This window comes from Aegilops tauschii, chromosome 2 (assembly GCF_002575655.3).
Source record: "Aegilops tauschii subsp. strangulata cultivar AL8/78 chromosome 2, Aet v6.0, whole genome shotgun sequence".
NCBI lineage: Eukaryota > Viridiplantae > Streptophyta > Magnoliopsida > Poales > Poaceae > Aegilops > Aegilops tauschii.
Genome location: NC_053036.3, coordinates 228,170,092 through 228,187,786, shown reverse-complemented (window position 1 = coordinate 228,187,786; position 17,695 = coordinate 228,170,092).

Genomic DNA, 17,695 nt, shown 5'->3' with positions numbered 1-17,695 from the left:
GTGGCAAATAGTCAACTCATTATGATATGCCAATCTTGTACTTCCTTCACAAAGCTTCTAGGTGAATAGAAACTTTGGAAATTTGTCGAGGAAGATTTACTAGGAAAATAGAGCTGAATATTGGCATGTGGAAATGATTTGGGTATGCAAGATTTACCAAAAAGTTTGAGGGCAATACGAGTGGTATAGATAGCACTTGCTTTGCAATGTGCCAATTTGGAGAGAAAATAAAAATTGAAGCTGGGCTCACATAGATGATTTGATTGAGCTGCAATTTGGAGGAGGGTGATAATTTGGGCATATGAAGGCACTGTATAAATTTCATGCCATTTGGATGTGCATAGCTAGTACTTCCTTCACAAAGCTTCTAGCTGAACAAAAACTTTGGAAATTTGCCGAGGAACATTTACTAGGCAAATGGAGCTGAATTTTGTCATGAGGCAATGATTTGGATAGGAAAGAATGCCCAAAAATATTGAGGGAAATCAAGAATATAAAAATAGCACTTCCTTCACAAAGTGCTGTTATGAACAAAATAGGAAAATGAATATTGTTGAATTATATTTTAACTAAGAGAGGAAGGTTTTTTACATATTTGACAAAGATATGATCCAAAGAATTTATGAGATTTTTTTTGGAATTTTGGGACTAACAGAAATATAGGTTGCTTCACAACCTAGGGAAAAATTGACACATGGACATGACACATAGGCAAAACTGATGAGGTGGCGCCTAGACATAGCAATCCACCACAAATTACAAGGTTATGACCATCTATATTGGTCGTGATCAGCTAGAAATAAGGCAGCGGATCAGTGCTGTCTGCTTTATGACCATTTCGTGTAAGGAAATTACGACCTTTCTGGCCAAAATGGTCGCTATAGTTTAGGGTTTGGAGCCCTCTGAACAGCTTACGACCAATTGGTCTCAAATGGTCGTAGATTTACGACCATTTCTTCCAAGGTCACTGACAGAAGGTCATAAGTTGACATATTTCTTGTAGTGCTTCCATCTCCTCCTTTCTGTGTCGATGCCTCATGTCTCTCATATGGTCCCACACACGTGTAAACTCTCAACCCTCTTTTCATCGATCTCATAATCGCACACTCCTCGCCCTATCTAGCTAGTAGCTCGGCCTCTCACACCACCTCCTAGATCCATTCTCTTTGTCTATCCGTCTCGCTGGTCCTTATTTGCCTCTAACAAATGGATGTACACCGACCGATCTCCCGCTATACGTATAGCTAGCTAGGTCCTTATAACTCGTTTTTCCCCACGTGTCGATCGATCTACCTCATTAGTTATGTCTCTCCCTTCCTCCGACAAACAATAATTGATCTACCGATCTAGTTAGGTTTGCTTACCAAACACATGGTTCCCCTTCATCATCCATGCATGCATCCCGACACATCTATCACGCACAGGCACACACAGAAACACATCCCCACTCTTCTTGATAATATTGCAGGTCTACCCTCAGTTTGTCTAGTATTCCTCTCCCACCATCTTCGAGAAGCAACTCCATCACCCATCCAGCACTCTACCCCTCTCCCTCCCTCTCTCTCTCATCTCTCTTTCTCTCTCTCTCTCTCTCTCTCTCTCTCTCTGCCCCTCTCTCTCTGTGTGTCCCAACCTATTTCCCGTCCTTCAGTTATGTATGGATGTCGACTGATCTCCCTCAAGACATAGCTGGGTCTGTCCTTCTCAACACATATATGAGTCGTTCTACCTCTCTAGTTAGGCCTCTGCCTCCCCCTCCCCCCCCCACCACACACACACCGATACATCAAGCACTCTAGTCATGTCTCCCTGCCACACACAAACTTGCCCTATGCCCTTTAACGTTCCGGTAGGTCAGTCGCCCTATATATTTGACTTGCACACACACAATTTCAATGGCTCTCTTCATCGATCTCGCACCCAACCACTTGATCCTCTCTTCGACTCTATCAATATCTATGACCCCTCCCTCTCTTCTCGTGGATCGCCCCCTCTATATAAGATATAGATAGGCCTCTATTTCACACACATTGCACGTGTCAAATTTTTGTTTGAGATGTCATAGACACATATTCCCACAAATACATTCACGAAATCACCCCCCTAACAAAAAACACTCACGAACGCACACGCCATCTGTCTAGGTTTGTATCTCTCTCACACACACCCGCGTAGGTGGGGGACGTGCACGAAGAGAAGAGGTGCACGCACGGTGCACATACTCCCGTCTCTTTCCCAACCACACTCGCGTGGGTACACGGTGGAGCTCATTTATGTATGAAAAGGCAGCCCACGTGGTAATTTGACACGTGTACTGGTTGTCCACTTGATGGAGGATCGTCTACCACGGGTGAGCAAACAAATTGCTACTTGACGCGCTATGTTAAAAAAGAGGCAAACCATGTGGGCCCTACCTTAGAGGCAAGGATCTATACACTCGAGACGCTCTGTCCGTATTACTTTTGATGTGTCCTTTCAACTCGCAGAATGGTGAGAAGCTTGCTTAGTACGCCGTCTCCCCCGTCCATGGGCGCGGTGGCTCGCCGAACGAGGTGAAGCTTGCTTACTACGCCTTACGCCTGGCCCCTCGCCCACGCGCGCGGTGGCTCGCTGGACGAGGAGCAAATTTTACTACTCCCTCCGTTTACTCCTCGTCCCTACCTTGGTTAGAGAGATTATCATATTGTTAGGAATATATGTCCTTTAGTAGATTTCAATATGAACTACTCCCTTCGTCCGGGTTTATTAGGCCTAAAGACAACTTCTGTTTGACCAAGACACATAGTAATTTGCTCACATTAATTCTTCCATTTCACTCCCAATGCACTCTCTCACATGCATGGAACCAATGAAAAAACACGCATGAAGTGTATTAATTTTCCAGCCATGCCACCAACAACAATGACTTTCAATGCAACGAATGAAATTGTTGCATGCTTGCACCTTTTGAAAGTGAGGCCTTATAAAAAGGGACATGCTTGTGATGCTGAGAGGCCTAATAAACCCGGATGGAGGGAGTATTAGTACATACTCCAAACACTGATGTATATAGACATATTTTAGAGTGTAGATTCACTCATTTTTCTCCGTACGTAGTCCATATTGAAACGGACGTAATAGTACGCACTCTCCCTCGGCCCTCGCCCACGAGCTGGACGTGCAGCAATTCATTCGGTCTCATATAGCCAGAACGATATATACTGCAGTACCATTATTGCTCGACTTCCCGAAGAGGCGAAGAGCCAATCGCAAGGTTAATATTTTGGAGATGGCAAGCGCAAGGTTTATAGGAGAACGAATAGTAGTAGTACTAGTAGTACGTACTAGTGGTACGTACTGTACGAGGAAGAAGGCAACAAGATGTATGTTTTGCATGACAGTCTCTTCTTACAGGACGTGCTAGACCTAGTGGACCTCATTGTTGCAATGGGACTGCTCCCTATCATATATGGCACGATTCAGAGTGGTGGGCAGCGGGCATAATTCGGAGCTGCTTAGTCTTGAACGCCATGAAGAAGTCCCATCGAAAGGAATAGCCATCCTCTACACGTGCTCCTATGTAAAATGAGTAAATGAGACAAAAAGAGAAAGAGACAAAGTGAAAAAAAATCACCAGCCTGAGATCCAGCCCTATTGTATCAGTGAATCATATTTCTACATCGTGATTGACATGGCTATATTATTAACCATGCTACAGAGGTAGAAGCGGATTTTTATTTATTCGCGGAGGTACCAGCGGATGGATATTCAACGGGGCGTGAAATGATGGCTGCTTCCTCTGTCAAACATAGAGAAAGGCAGCCCTTGTGATTTCACAATTTATTAGTCATTATTACTGCCTATACTCTGCCCATATATAATAACCACGTGGTAGTACAGTAGTGGGCTATACTTTTAATAACCATGCTCGAAGAGAAGAGGTGCACGCACCCACGCACGTAGTGTACAAGTAGCACTCTATGCGTCTTTTGCGTCTTCGCCAACCACACACGTTACACAGACGTGATAATTTGACGCGTCTAGTAGTAGTTACTCACTTATAAATAATGGAGGGTCGGGAACCACGCATGAACGGTGCCGCGTCATTTATAAATAAAGTTTTTTTTCTTCAGTGGCACGTACGCAATATAAATAGGTTCATATGGAGAGAAAAGGAAACCGCCCCACTATATACATAGCCAGGACGAGCCTACACTATTACTTGTTGGGGTTTCTCTCTTCACAATCTCTCGCACAAAATGACTATGGCCACATCTCTAACATCTGGGCGGATCAAGTCCGTCGGGGGAAGGGGTGGATGCTCAGTGTAGATGCGGTCGCTGTCGCCGACGGCGAAAACCCACTGTCGGCATGTCTCGATCAGGGGTCCCCGCCGTTCTCTCACACAAAGCCGGTGAGGTTGCCTTCATCCCTTGCTCACTGTCGCGACGTTGGCAGTTGTCGCTTCCTGCCACCCTCCTCTAGATTGAGCTACATCTCGACATCCCTCAGGTACAACTTCCTTTACAGCCGGCTTGCACCACTGCTCCAGCTTCCCACATCACTCCATCTGGATATTTCTCTACTTCTTTGCCCCGCACATACCTCTACTAGCTTCTACGTACTGTATTTGTGATGAGTTTATGTCACATCAACTAGTCCCAGTAATCATATTCTAATCATGCTTCTTCAATTTCTTTGCCACAGGGATTTTCATCTCGATTTTGGTGAAACTGCACAAAATAATCCGATGGTCAAAGGGTTGCAAACTTCATTTCTTGGGAAGCTCCAACGTTGCCGGCAAATTAAAGCCTAGTTAGGGTTTACGGTTCAAGGGCTAGGGACTGCATGGATCGTTTTTTCTTTAGCTGTCTCTGTTCCAACATAAGTGTCAACTTTAGTAGTAGTGCAACTTTGTACTAAAGTTTCATAAAGTTAAGACACTTATTTTGGAACGGAGGGAGTACATATTGGCTATGATCTGTCAATCATTGAGATGCATTAGCATGCATGTTAGTCTCCTTTGTATTTGATGAAATGTTGCAACGGGCAACCTTGGACGCAAGATATGTGAAACAGAAGCTGGAAGCTTCACAACATTGTAGAAATTTATCTCGCTGAGAAATTACAGTACGTACTATACTAGTACTATGTAAAGAGTCAGGTGTCGCACGGTGTCCAGAAAATATGGTGATAGTGTGAGGTGGGCCATGTAATGACTGAGCCTGCGTGTTTTCACTGCTTTTGCACTCCTTTGCTGTAAGAATGGAGAAAATTGTAATCTAGTAGTGTTGGAGATATGCCCAAGAGGCAATCATGTATGATGATATTTCCTATGTGTTTACGAATAAAGATAGTCCTTGGACATTATCAATGATGTGTATCTGCAAGTACGTGACTTGTTTGTGGTACTATGCATTGTATGATGACTGTCCTAAAAGGTCCCTAGTCGAAGGGCTGTGTGGACGCGCAGCTGACTAGACTAGCATATGACACGGTCGATGGCTTGGTCTCACTAGCCATGGAGCATTGGATGCTAACCGGATAATATGGACTTGGAATGGTCTGGTCGGATTCGACGTAGTCGGATCCGAGTCAAGATAAGGTCCGAGTCGGACAGACCCAACTATGAGACGCAGCGATATGTCATCTGTGAGTCTCTAGTACAACATACGTTCTATGTCCTAAGACCTGAGCTGGCACATGTACTCAGGATGATGACAGACCTGCTTTGGGCCGATCAAACGCTACTCCGTGACTAGGTAGTTACAAAAGTAGGTTTCGGGCTTGGCCAGACCCATGCTGCAAGACATGGTCGAGCAAGATGGGATTTGCCCCTCCGACCAGGAGAGATATACTCTGGGCCCCTCATGTGATCCGACTAGGATAAGCATGGCCATGCGACAAGGATTATGAGATAATCCGGATAGTGGTCGGCATCACTAGAACGAGAAAGAGGTCGGGCTAGCACAAGGATGACAGACTCGCCTTGAGCTCGACAACGTATATCGTGTGGCAAAAGGAATGGAAGTGTGATGTACAGGTTCACTAACCAGCTTCATAGTCTGCTTGGTGTTCGGCATGCCTTGCTAGAGGCCGCTACCAACCGTGCAGTTCGGAGGTGATCCGAACTGCGACCAAGCCGACTTGAACCTAAGGGGTCACGCGCTTAAGGGAAGGAACCTGCGAGGTCGGATCCGAGGACACTGGTCGGATGTGATCCGAGCTGTATTCGGATTGTGGCCGAGTAGACTTATGGGCTTTAGGGTCCGTGCGAGGCCCAAGTGTTGAGCCCACGACGGACGCCTATATAAAGTGGAGGTGCAGCACACTCATGCGGTTGATCTCTTCGGCGCTGTCACTAGGGTTTGCATGTGTTGCGAATAGACACCTCCACTCGTCGCCGACTGTGTGATCGGACCTAGCAGTCCACCACACGGTGTTCCTCCTGCACGCGCGGATACCATTAGAGGCGGTGCACTTGCGCCGCTCCGACGAACATGTACGTGGGATTGGACTACCAGCTGTTCAAGGGAGATCGGACGAGGAGGAGACGAACCACGCGGACGCGCTGCCCCAACTCTTCTTCCACTGCACGACACTGCGCGTCTAGTGGTAACGAACTGTGATCCATCTCCCGTAGCATGTTCTTGGTTGTTCTGCGTGTAGGATTTTTTAATTTGCAGTCGATGCACCCTACCATAGAACCTAACAGCGCCACCGAAGCATAGCAGATCTACGTTCCAAGGTTAGCACAATATGTCTTGAAGAGGTTACTAGTGAACTGCGAGCCGTTGTCGATGATGATGCGGTTGGGTACCCCAAACCGGCTCAAGAGACCTTTGATGAACTTGACCGCAGAACCGTCCGGGATGGTGCGGACGGGTTCTACCTCCGCCCACTTGGTGAACTTGTCGATGGCGACGTAGAGGTAGCGGTAGCCCCCAGGCACTCGAGGGAACAGGCCCAAGATGTCCAGCCCCCAGACCGCGAATGGCCACGATAGTGGGATGGTCTGGAGGCCCTGAGCCGGCTGATGGATCTGCTTGGCGTGGAACTGGTAGGCCTCGCAGGACTTCACCAGCTCAGTCGCGTCGTTGAGTGTCGTAGGCCAGTAGAATTTGCTGTGAAACACCTTGCCGACGAGGTTCCGTGACGACGAGTGGTGCCCGTAGTCCACGCCGTGTATGTCGGCCAGCAGCTCTTTCCCCTGCTCCCTGGAGATGCAACGCAGGGAAACGTCATTCAGTCGCTTCCTGTACAACTCACCGTCCTGGATGCAGTGTGTCGTGGCTTGTCGGGCCACACGCTCCACGTCCTCCTCCTTCTCCGGCAGCGTCCCTTGCGTCAGGTATTCCTTCAATTCTTTGGTCCAGCACCCCTCCTGAGGCTCGAGCGCCAAGAGCAAGCACGCTCCTGAGGTCGGGCCACAGGCCGGGGCTCCCGAGGCAGGTGGTTGAGGGAGTTCCTCCCGAGGCAGCGCTGTTCTTGAAAGCGGTGGTGTTGCCAATGGCTTGAAGAGCCGCTCCTCGAAGACGCCAGGCTCTTGGGGTAGCCGCTTGGATGCTCTCCTAGCGATGTCGTCGGCTTCCTTGTTGGTGCCACGGGGCACATGCTGCAATTCCAGGCCCAAGAACTGCTTCTCCATCTTGCGCACCTCCGCGAGGTATGCCTCCATGTGCTCGTCCTTTGGCTCGTACACTTTGTTGGAGAAGTTGACGAGGAGCTGCGAATCGCCCTTGATGGTGAGGCGCTTCACCCCCAGGGCCACCGCAGCCTTGAGGCCAGCTATGAGGCCTTCGTACTCTGCTAAGTTGTTGGAGACCTTCTCGCCCTGCTGGAAGCAGAGCTGCACGGAGTAGTAAAGCTTTTCCTGAGTAGGTGAGATGAGCACTGCTCCAGCCTCCGCGCCCTGGCGCGCAAAGGCGCCATCGAAATACATAACCCAGCCATCTGGCGCTTCACTCCCTGGCGAGAGGGATCTATCCTCGCCTTCTTCGAGCTGCGGGGCGTCTATCCATTCTACCACAAAGTTAGCGAGCACAGCCCCCTTGATGACCCTGGTCGTGCTGAACTCCAACTGGAATGCCTGGAGCTTGATGTTCCACTCGGCGACTCTCCCGACGGAGTTGGGGCTCCTGAGCACCCTCTCCAACGGGTAGGCCGAGACGACCTTGATGGGGTGACCTTGAAAGTAGTGTCGCAGCTGGCGCGAGGCCACCAGGAGCGCGAGCAGGAGCTTCTGAGGCATGGGGTACCAGACCTCGCGATTGACGCCTGCTACCTCCAGCTTGCGGGTTTCTTGGACGATGAAGGTTTGCTTCTCCGTGGACTACCGCCATGCCCTCTGCTTCACAGGGCGTATGTTGGGGCACATCTTCAAGCGATGCTCCTCTTGGGACCCCTTCCAGCTGATTGGGCTCCCAGGCGAATACTTCCTTGTTTGCGCGCAAGAACTTCACCAGTGCCTCCTCTTGGTCGGGGTCGAGGTTGGCGCCTATGGTGAAGGTGGCCCCTGAGGACCCGTCTTCCTCGACCGGCACCTGCTTGGTTTCTGCCCGGTCTTGAGTGAACAACTGCTTCTTCTTGGTCGGTGGGACCGCCTAAGCTCCGGAGGTACCCGCATCGGCCGGTTGCGCTGCTGCGGCTGTCTTGAGGGCAAGCTTGAGTGCCGCCAGAGCCTCCTTGGTATCCCCCACTATGGTGAGGACGTCCTTGCTCCCAGGCATCTTCATGAGGTTGTAGGTCGGATGGGTCGCCGCCATGAACTGAGCTAGAGCCGGGTACCTAAGGATAGCGTTGTATGGGAGGCCGATGTGGGCGACGTCGAAGTCGATCAGCTCGGTGCGGTAGTTGTTGCGGGTGCCGAAGGTCACGGGAAGACGAATCCGCCCCAGGGGGCTAGAGGAGCTACCTCTGACGCCGGAGGATGTCTTGCTGGGGCGGAGCCGCTCGAGTGGTACGTGAAGGAGGCTGAAGGCCTCCACCGTGAGCACGTTGCAGCCGGCGCCGCCGTCGATGAGGGTCTTGGTGACGGCTACGTGGCGGATGGTGGGCGTGCAAAGCATCAAGAGCACGCCCGAGCCGACGGTGGTTGTCGGATCTCAGGTTCCGGCAAAACCCTTAAGGTTTGAACTCTGGGGTGCGCGCGAAGATCTCTCCCTCACAAGTTATGCTCTCACACGCTTTGCGATCTCTAGGCTAGCTCGACGAACTTGCAACACAAGGGACAAAAGATTTATACTGGTTCGGGCCACCGTTGTGGTGTAATACCCTACTCCAGTGTGGTGGTGGTGGATTGCCTCTTGGGCTGAGGATGAACTGTACAACGGGAAGAACAGCCTCCTGAGGAGAGGTGCTCTTGTGCTTGGTGAACTTGAGGGTGTGTGGGGATTGCTCTCTTCCTTCCCCTCCTACTATGGTGGCTAGTCCTATTTATAGAGGCCCCAGTCCTCTTCCCAAATATCGAGCAGGAAGGGATCCCACAATGGCCAATTTGAAAGGGGACAACTAGTATAGCTTATCCTGACAAAAGTAGTCTTCGCCTGCCAAAGGCTCTGGTGGTGACGCCGCCTTGAGCTCCTCGGTGACCTCCGTCCTGCCGTCCTGCTGGTCTTGGTCTCATTGCACTGATAGGGAAACCTTTGCTTGACGCCTCGGTACTCCTCGCCTGTGCTTGCCCCATTAGCACCAAAGAGGAAACAAGGACACTGCGCGTGCTGGCGCCTGCCTGGCGCCCGCCTGATCTTAATCGTCATGGCTCACGCCACGACAACCTCGTGAGGTTTGCCTTGCCTTGATCTCTCCGCCCTTCGCGAGCCAGCCTGGTGAGGCCGCTCCCGAGGAGGTCTTGTGTCGTCCACCACGCGAGGCTTGGCCCCTCGCGAGGGTCTTGAAAGCTTGATGGTGAAGATGGGCCGTACGGGCCCTATCGCAGAGCCACGCCGTGGGCCGCAGGCAGGCAAGTCTGGGGACCCCAGTTCCCAGAACGCCGACAGTAGCCCCCGGGCCCAGGGCGTGCTCGGACTTGGCTTCGATGCGAAGCCAACGGGCAAGTGCGGAGCGCCGCGGGCCCCAATAGCCTACGGCCTTGGTCGACGCGTGGTGGCTGATTGGACGTGGGCGTCTCCACTTCCCCACGTTGCCTTGATACCCGCCTTGCTAGGCGGCCACCGCAGTCTACACGGTTTCCTTCCCCTTGTTTCGACGCGCTCCCCCAATTCTTCCGCTTCCCCGAAGCTCACTTCCTTCCCCCAATCCGATCTGAGCTCATCTCTCCCATCGCCATGGCGCCGGATCAGATGGAGAAAGGGAAGGAGCCCCTGTCCTCCACCGAACTACATCCGGCCATTGAGCCCGCCGTTGGCAGGTCGCTGGTGCCCAACCAAGAAGCAATGGACATGGTGTGTCCCATGCTCGCCTCCAGCTTCAATGAGTGGGGGAAAACGGTGGCCTGGCCTGCATCTCGATCTCACGTCGATAGGACCGCCACTGAGGTCCCATTCTTCATCGACGCCCTCTGGGCCGGCCTGGTTCCTCCTTTTTCCGCCTTCTTCAATGCAGTGCTTTCCCATTACCAGATCCACATGCTCCACCTTGATCCTCAATCCGTGACCCATCTTGCCGTCTTCGCCTTTGTTTGCGAGGCCATGGTGGGCATCGCTCCTTCCGTGGCACTTCTCCGCCACTTCTTCTCGTTGCACCTGACTGATCCCCGACAGACCTCGGGATGCCTGAGCTTCCAAGTCGTGGCGGTGACGGCCGGCACGGGGATTGACTTTGATCTTCCGCCATCCACAAGAGAATTTCGGACGCGGTAGGTATTCGTTGATGTCGGAGTGCGCAGCCCCTGCTCTCTTCTCTGTCGGCGCCCGCCATTCCCAACTCCGGTTGGTGCCACCAGAGGCTCGCCGATCCTTGCCTTGCCCCCGTCTTGCTCAGGTTGAAGAGGCTGAAGAACCGCGGCCTGACTGCGCCCATGGTGGTGTAGGAGTTCGTCCGGCGCCAAGTCGCGCCACTTCAGCGACACTCTAGACCGATGTGGGCCTTGCTTAGCAGCAACGACCACATGAGACTTCAGGAATCCGAGCTCCCCCTTGGGGCGCGACGAACGGTGCTCGAGGTCCTGACAAGAGTCCCGTTGCCTGACGACTTGCCAGGGAAGAGTTGTCTTCTGTACCGCTGCTTGAACAAGGTGCAATTCGTGGTGCACATGCCTGATACGTCTCCAACGTATCTATAATTTATGAAGTATTCATGCTATTATATTATCAACCTTGGATGTTTTATATGCATTTATATGCTATTTGATATGATTTTTGGGACTAACCTATTAACCTAGTGCCCAGTGCCAGTTTCTGTTTTTTCCTTGTTTTTGAGTTTTACAGAAAAGGAATATCAAATGGAGTCCAATTGACGTGCCAATTTTTGACGATTTTTTTATGGACCACAAGAACACCCTGGAGTAAAAGAGTTGGGCCAGGAGAGTCCCGGGGCGTCCACGAGGGTGGGGGGCACCCCCCCCCCCCAGGCGCGTCAGCCAGCCTCGTGGACGCCTCGGGCACCTCCTTGACGTGAGACCGATGCCAAAAATTCCTATAAATACAGAAACCTCGGAAAATTAACCTAGATTGGAAGTTCCGCCGCCGCAAGCCTCTGTAGCCACAAGAAATCAATCTAGGCCCTCTATGGCACCCTACCGGAGGGGGCCATCATCACCGGAGGCCATGGGGAAGGATCTCGGAGGGGCCATCAAGGCCATGTGGGGTTCCGGCAAAACCCTTAAGGTTCGAACTCTGGGGTGCGCACGAAGTTCTTTCCCTCCTACCGGTCCACGCCCTACCTCGCTAAGATCTCGCGGACGAACTCGATGAACTCGCAACACAGAAAGACACGAGATTTATACTGGTTCGCGCCACCGTTCTGGTGTAATACCCTACTCCAGTGTGTGGTGGTGGATTGCCTCTTGGGCTGATGAAGAACAGTACAAGGGGAAGAACAGCCTCCTGGGGTTGAGGTGTTCTTGTGCTCTGCGGACTTGTGTGGGTAAGACGACTCTGAATGAGTTCAACCTGCCACTACTATGGTTCAACCTTGCCCCTACTGTGGTGGCTAGCTCTACTTATATAGGCCCTGGTCCTCTCCCCAAATATTGAGCGGGAAGGGAGCCAACAACGGCGGGCAAATTTGAAAGGGAACAACTAGTGCAAGCTATCCTGACAAAAGTGGTCTTCGCCTGCAGAAGGCTCTAGTGATGACGCCGTCTTGGGCTCCATGGTGACCTCTGTCTTGCCGTCCTGCTGGTCTTGGTCTCGTTGCACTGATATGGTAACCTTTGCCTGATGCCTCGGTACTCCGCGCCTGCGCTTGCCCCCTTGGCACCAAAGAGGAAACAAGGATGTTGCGCACGCTGGCGCTCGCCTGGCGCCCGCCTGGTGTCGATCGTCATGGCTCACGTCACGAGAGCCTCGCGAGGTTCGCCCCGCCTTGATATCTCCACTCCTCGTGAGGCCGCCTCTGGGGACCCCGTTACCAGAACGTCGATAGTAGCCCCCGGGCCCAAGGTGTGCTCGGGCTTGGCTTCGAGGCGAAGCCGAAGGTCAAGTACGGAGCGCCGCGGGCCCCAAAAGCCTGCGGCCTCGGTTGACGCATGGCGGTTGATTGGACGTGGGCGTCTCTACTTCCCACGCCGCCTCGGCAACTGCCCGACTTGACAAAAAGGTCGGCGCGGATGGTGCTTGCCTTCATTGTTTCTTCCTCGCCTTGCTCCAGATCCCCTTTCTCGCTCCTCGCCACCGACACCTCCAGATCTGCTCCAATCCTTGTTCCGCATCTGCGACCCATGGCGCCGCGCAAGACCAAGCCCTCCTCGGCGCCGGCTTGGTAAGAGCCAGCTCTGGAAGCACCCACCGTCACAGAAAAGAGCTTTGCCTCCACGCGCCTACTAACGGCGGGGGAGAGCAATGAGGGGGGCAAGACGGAGCTCCGGCTTGCCTCCGACGTGCCGGAGCCCGAGGCAAGCACCTTCTTCCCCTTCGTCTTGAGCAGCATCGCCGTCGAGTTGGTTCCCCCCTTCTCCGATTTATTTTATGAGGTCCTTGACCACTATGGGTTGCAGGCGTTGCACCTCCACCCCAACTCTATCCTCCTCATGTCCATCTTCGCCTACTACTGTGAGGCGTACCTGGGTGTGATGCCATCCGTGGCACTTCTACGCCACTTATTTTTCCTTCACATCAGCGATGGACACATCTCCGGGTGTGCCAATTTCATCACATCTGGCAAGGCCAACTCAATCTCGGGCACCGGGAAGAGGGCTGACAATATCCAAGCCAAATGGGTCATGATGGACGCCAAGCGCGCCCATCCGCGTTTCGCCTTGCCAATGGAGGCACCCCAGTTCAACAAAGGGTGGCCCTGCACGAAGCTCGCTGGTGAGCGGGCGTCGTTTGTTGGGCTAGATGCAGACCGACCTGAAGCCAGGCAATGCGAAGGCGGCGAAGGTCATAGGGGCCATGCTCTTGAGGAAATTCTTGATGCTGCGCGTCGCCCCGCTCCAGGCGCGATCGCGCCCCTTGTGGAAGCTTGGAGATGGAGAAGACAAGATCCGCCTGAGGCCAGGGGCCCTACCTGAAGACGAACTGGCTGCTGTCCTGCGCCTCCTAGTTGGGGATAACCAGGAGTACCCGTCGAGCGCCTTCACTCCTTTGTTCCTCCGCAAGGACTGGGAGCCACTTGTGCTTTCCAGGCCAACCTTCGACGCACGCGGGCTGGTGCCGCCTGCGCTCTCCGGAGCCCCTGCAGCACCGAAGCCGGTTGAGGTGTCCTCCGACAAGTCCGGCGGGGGGAAGGAAGAGGAGGGAGACTCAGAGGCGACCCTCGAAGAGATGGGGGAAAACTCCCCCTTGAGCAAAGATGAAATCCTCCGCGCCCTTCCTGACGACGCCGAAGTCGACGCCCGCCAGGAGGGGGGAGAACTGCCCGTTGTCCCGATGAGGAGCAGGTCATCACTGATCCCTCGGGATGCTGCGTCCACCCTGACGCCGCCTGGGGCTGCCTCCAACCCTCCTGCTGCGCCATCTCCTGCCCCCGGAGCCCGCGCGCCTACTTCCCAGGCTCCGAAACTTTCGGGCTTCAAGCTCCCCAAGCAAAAAGTGGAATACGTTGCGGTGGATCGGTAAGTACCTTGAGCTTCGTCTTGTCCCTGCCTGTACTTGTTATTTCCTGACATTCACCCTTGATCAGGCCGACAACATCGGTGAAGAAAAGGAAGGGGGATACGGCGGTCGCGCCTCCCTCCACAGGGAAAGGAGGCAGTAGCACTCGCACTTCCCCAGCCCGGTTGCCCTCGCGAGGCCAAGAAGAGCATCGCCGGGAGGAGTCAGCCCCCATGGCCCCTCTGGCTCCTGAAGTGCCGGCGTCTGGCTCGGCTGAAGAGGTCCCGACTGCTCCGGAACCTGCAGTCTCCCAAGCCCTGGTGACGGCGTCGCCTCCTCCCAATGCTGCACCTCCACTCCGAGGTTCTTCTGCTCCTGCTGCTGTCCTGGAGCGTGCTCTTTCAGAGATGACCCAGCTGCAGGCAGATCTCCTGAGCGCGGACCCGCGCCTGGTGCCCGGGCGCCTGGAAATGGCCTCTAGCTGGCTTCACTCTGACTTGCCGGTCCGCGCGACGCTGAGCCAGGCCGCGGTATCTTCAGAGAAGGAGAAGCAGAGCGCCGCCAATGCTGCAGCCGATCGTGAGACGGCACTGGAAGACGCTAAGGCCGCCCGCGATCGCTGCCGAGAGCTGGAGGACGAGCTGAAGAGCCTGCTCGACAAGCACGCCGAAGAAGCACGCGGCCGCCAGGCGAAGGAGGAGGAGATGAGGGCCCGGGAGGACACCGTCAAGAACCGTGACGCTGAGCTGGAGGAGTTGGGGAAGATGCAGGCCGTCGAGCATAGCCGGCTGGAAGAGCTGGAGTGAAAGGTGAAGGTGAGGGAGGTCGATCTTGACGCCAAGGCGCTGGTCCTGGCCGAAGACCGCGTGGCCTTTGCTGATCTCGAGGAGAGGTCTTGCAAGGCACTGAAGACGCTCTACGAGCACGGCTTGGAGAGACCGCTGACCACCGATGAGGACGGCCCCGCCCTGCTGCATCCTCTCTTGGTGAAGGCACTTGAGGAAGTCGTGGATGGTATCGGTCCCATGGCGGAGGCGGAAGCTCGCGTCCTTTCTTCAGCTGCATTGACTCGTGTCTTCAGCCATCTGCTCCTTCGCAACCCCAGCGCTTGTCTTGACGAGCTGTTGGAGCCTGTGGCTGATGACCAATGCGAAGCCGCCGCCGCAGCCGTGCAAGGTCAGGTGGAAGCCCTGCTGAAGAAGTTCCGCGGCTTTGCCTCCGCACCCTTGTCCGGCGATGCCGCCGGTCCTGCGGCTGGTGTTGCAGGTGAAGACGACGTTACCCAAGGAGGAGCACCTTCTGCAGGCAAGGGCGGTGTCCAGGGGTGACCTGCGGCTACTCTCCTGTTTCGCTCCTGTAACATGCATTAGGCCTCGTGGAGGCGTTAAACTTTTCATTTGGTATTGTGAGGACAATATGTTTTGTAATATTTGCTTCGAGATTTTGCGATTTCCTTCCTATTTGCTTTGCGTTCTGCGTCGGCAGAGCCCGGCCCCGCGCATACCTCAACCGCCGTTGGGCCGACCGGAGACCAGGACGGACCAAGGAGTGAGGGGCTACGTGACCAGTTAGGCTCCTGAGTCGTGATGCTCAGGAGTCCCCCTTGACACGCAAACAGCTTATAGGGAGAGTACACGAGGATAGATTAATGTTCTACGTCGGCAGAGCCCGGCCCCGCGCATACCTCAACCGCCATTGGGCCGACCAGAGACCAAGATGGACCAAGGAGTGAGGGGCTACGTGACCAGTTAGGCTCCTGAGTCGCGATGCTCAGGAGTCCCCCTTGACGTGCAAACAATTTCCATACCTGCCCTCGCTGAGGCCTTGGGAGGGGCGTGCGACGACCAGGTCCGGGAGACCTATTTGAGCGGCGTGCGCTTGGGCGTGACCCGAGCGTAGCCCCCAGGCCCGAGAGACCTGGTTGGGTGGCCTACGCTTGGGCATGACCCGAGCGCAGCCCCCGTGTCCAGCCCCTCGCGCGGCTCTCCCGAGGGAAGGCGTTGCGGTGAGGCCGGACGCTGAGCTCTGGGGCTCCCTGAGGTTGGTACGACCGTGGAGCCGCCCTTAGTTGTCTATCACCAGCGCGGAGCATAGTGCTTCCGCTTGTGCACGGGCATAGCCGCTCCTCGGTAGTGTCGACGGCCAGCGCGGAGCATGGTGCTTCAGCTTGTGCGTGGGAGGGGGGCCCCCTCCGGGAGGAGCCCCCGAGATGTGTACGGCCCCGCCCTAACACGTGGCTTGCACGGCAGGTCTACGAGGTGTATCTGGGCACCCGTGAGCCAGCGCAGGACTCACGAGGCCCTACCTCAAGGCGGGTTGCGCCTGGTCTTGAGTCTTTGATAGTTGTGCGTTCCTGTGAGATGGTTAGGTGCAAGCGCTCTACGTCCTCAGGTCCTAGCCCTCAAGCGAGCTCAGCCGCCGCTGGTATGCCAGGTCGCGATGCCGTGGTCAAGGCCAGGGGGTGAGTGCGGGAGAGCCAGTAAGAGCTCCTGATTCGCGATGCTTAGGAGCCCCCTTTTTAACGCGCAAGAAAGTTGCATGACGAAGGGATGTACCCGTGGCGGGCGGCAATCGAGCAGGTGATAATCATAGGCGGATTAAGCATGGAAGGCAAAACAGCTTGGGAAAATGCAGAAGATACATGCCACTGGGTCAGGACCGAGCGGCTTGGGGATGATGCAGCCCGAGGGGCGCCCCCAGCAAGGTAAGCTAAAGACATAAGCAAAAGGGATACATGCCACAGGGACGGACCCACGCGGCCTGGGAATAATGCAGCCCGAGGGGTGCTCCCAGCTAAACGAACTTGGAAAATGTCACCTGGTTCCGTTGACGAAGGAGAGTTGGGGCAGCTGAAGGTACGCGGCGAAGGAATGGCTCCTCATGAGCCACCGGGGCCCTGGGCCTTGGGAGGCTCTGGGGGCTCTGGTGGTTCCCTGAAGACCGTCTCCATCTCTGCCAGGACGGCGTGGTGCCTGGCCTCCTGAGCCGCCAGGACACGCGGCATGTTGCGCTGATAGGCTGACGCCACGCTCGGTAAGCCGAAGGGCATGCAAACGTAGCTGTGTGGTGGACTCTCGCAATGGCCCACACGCGAAGGCCAGAAAAGCTCCTGAGATGCGGCCCTGTTGAGTCCTGGAACATCGATGCAGACGTGCAACCCGGCATTCTCGCCTGGATGGGGAGCTCCGCCTGGTGAGCGGCGGTCGCCGCGCATGGCCCTTGCGTCCTGTAGTTCCTAAGTGGTCTTAGTGATGAACTCCTGAGTGGTAGGCACTCCTTGCCCTGTGTTCTCCTGAGGGAAACGTGCCGCGAAGCACGCCTCGAAGTGGTGACCAAGCACCTCCCTCGTGATGTTGGCAAGGTCTGAGGCCCTCCAGAAGAGAGCCCCCGAGCCCTGCCCGAGGAGGGCACCGGGCGCGCCTTCCTATGTGATGGAGGAGGCGCCCCTGGAGCGGGCACTGATCCTGACGAGGCTCCAGCTGCGTTGCCACCCTCCTGAGGTCCAGCATGGTGCAGCTGCTTCTTCTTCTTGGGGAGGGCCTCAGGAGGGCCCTCGCTTT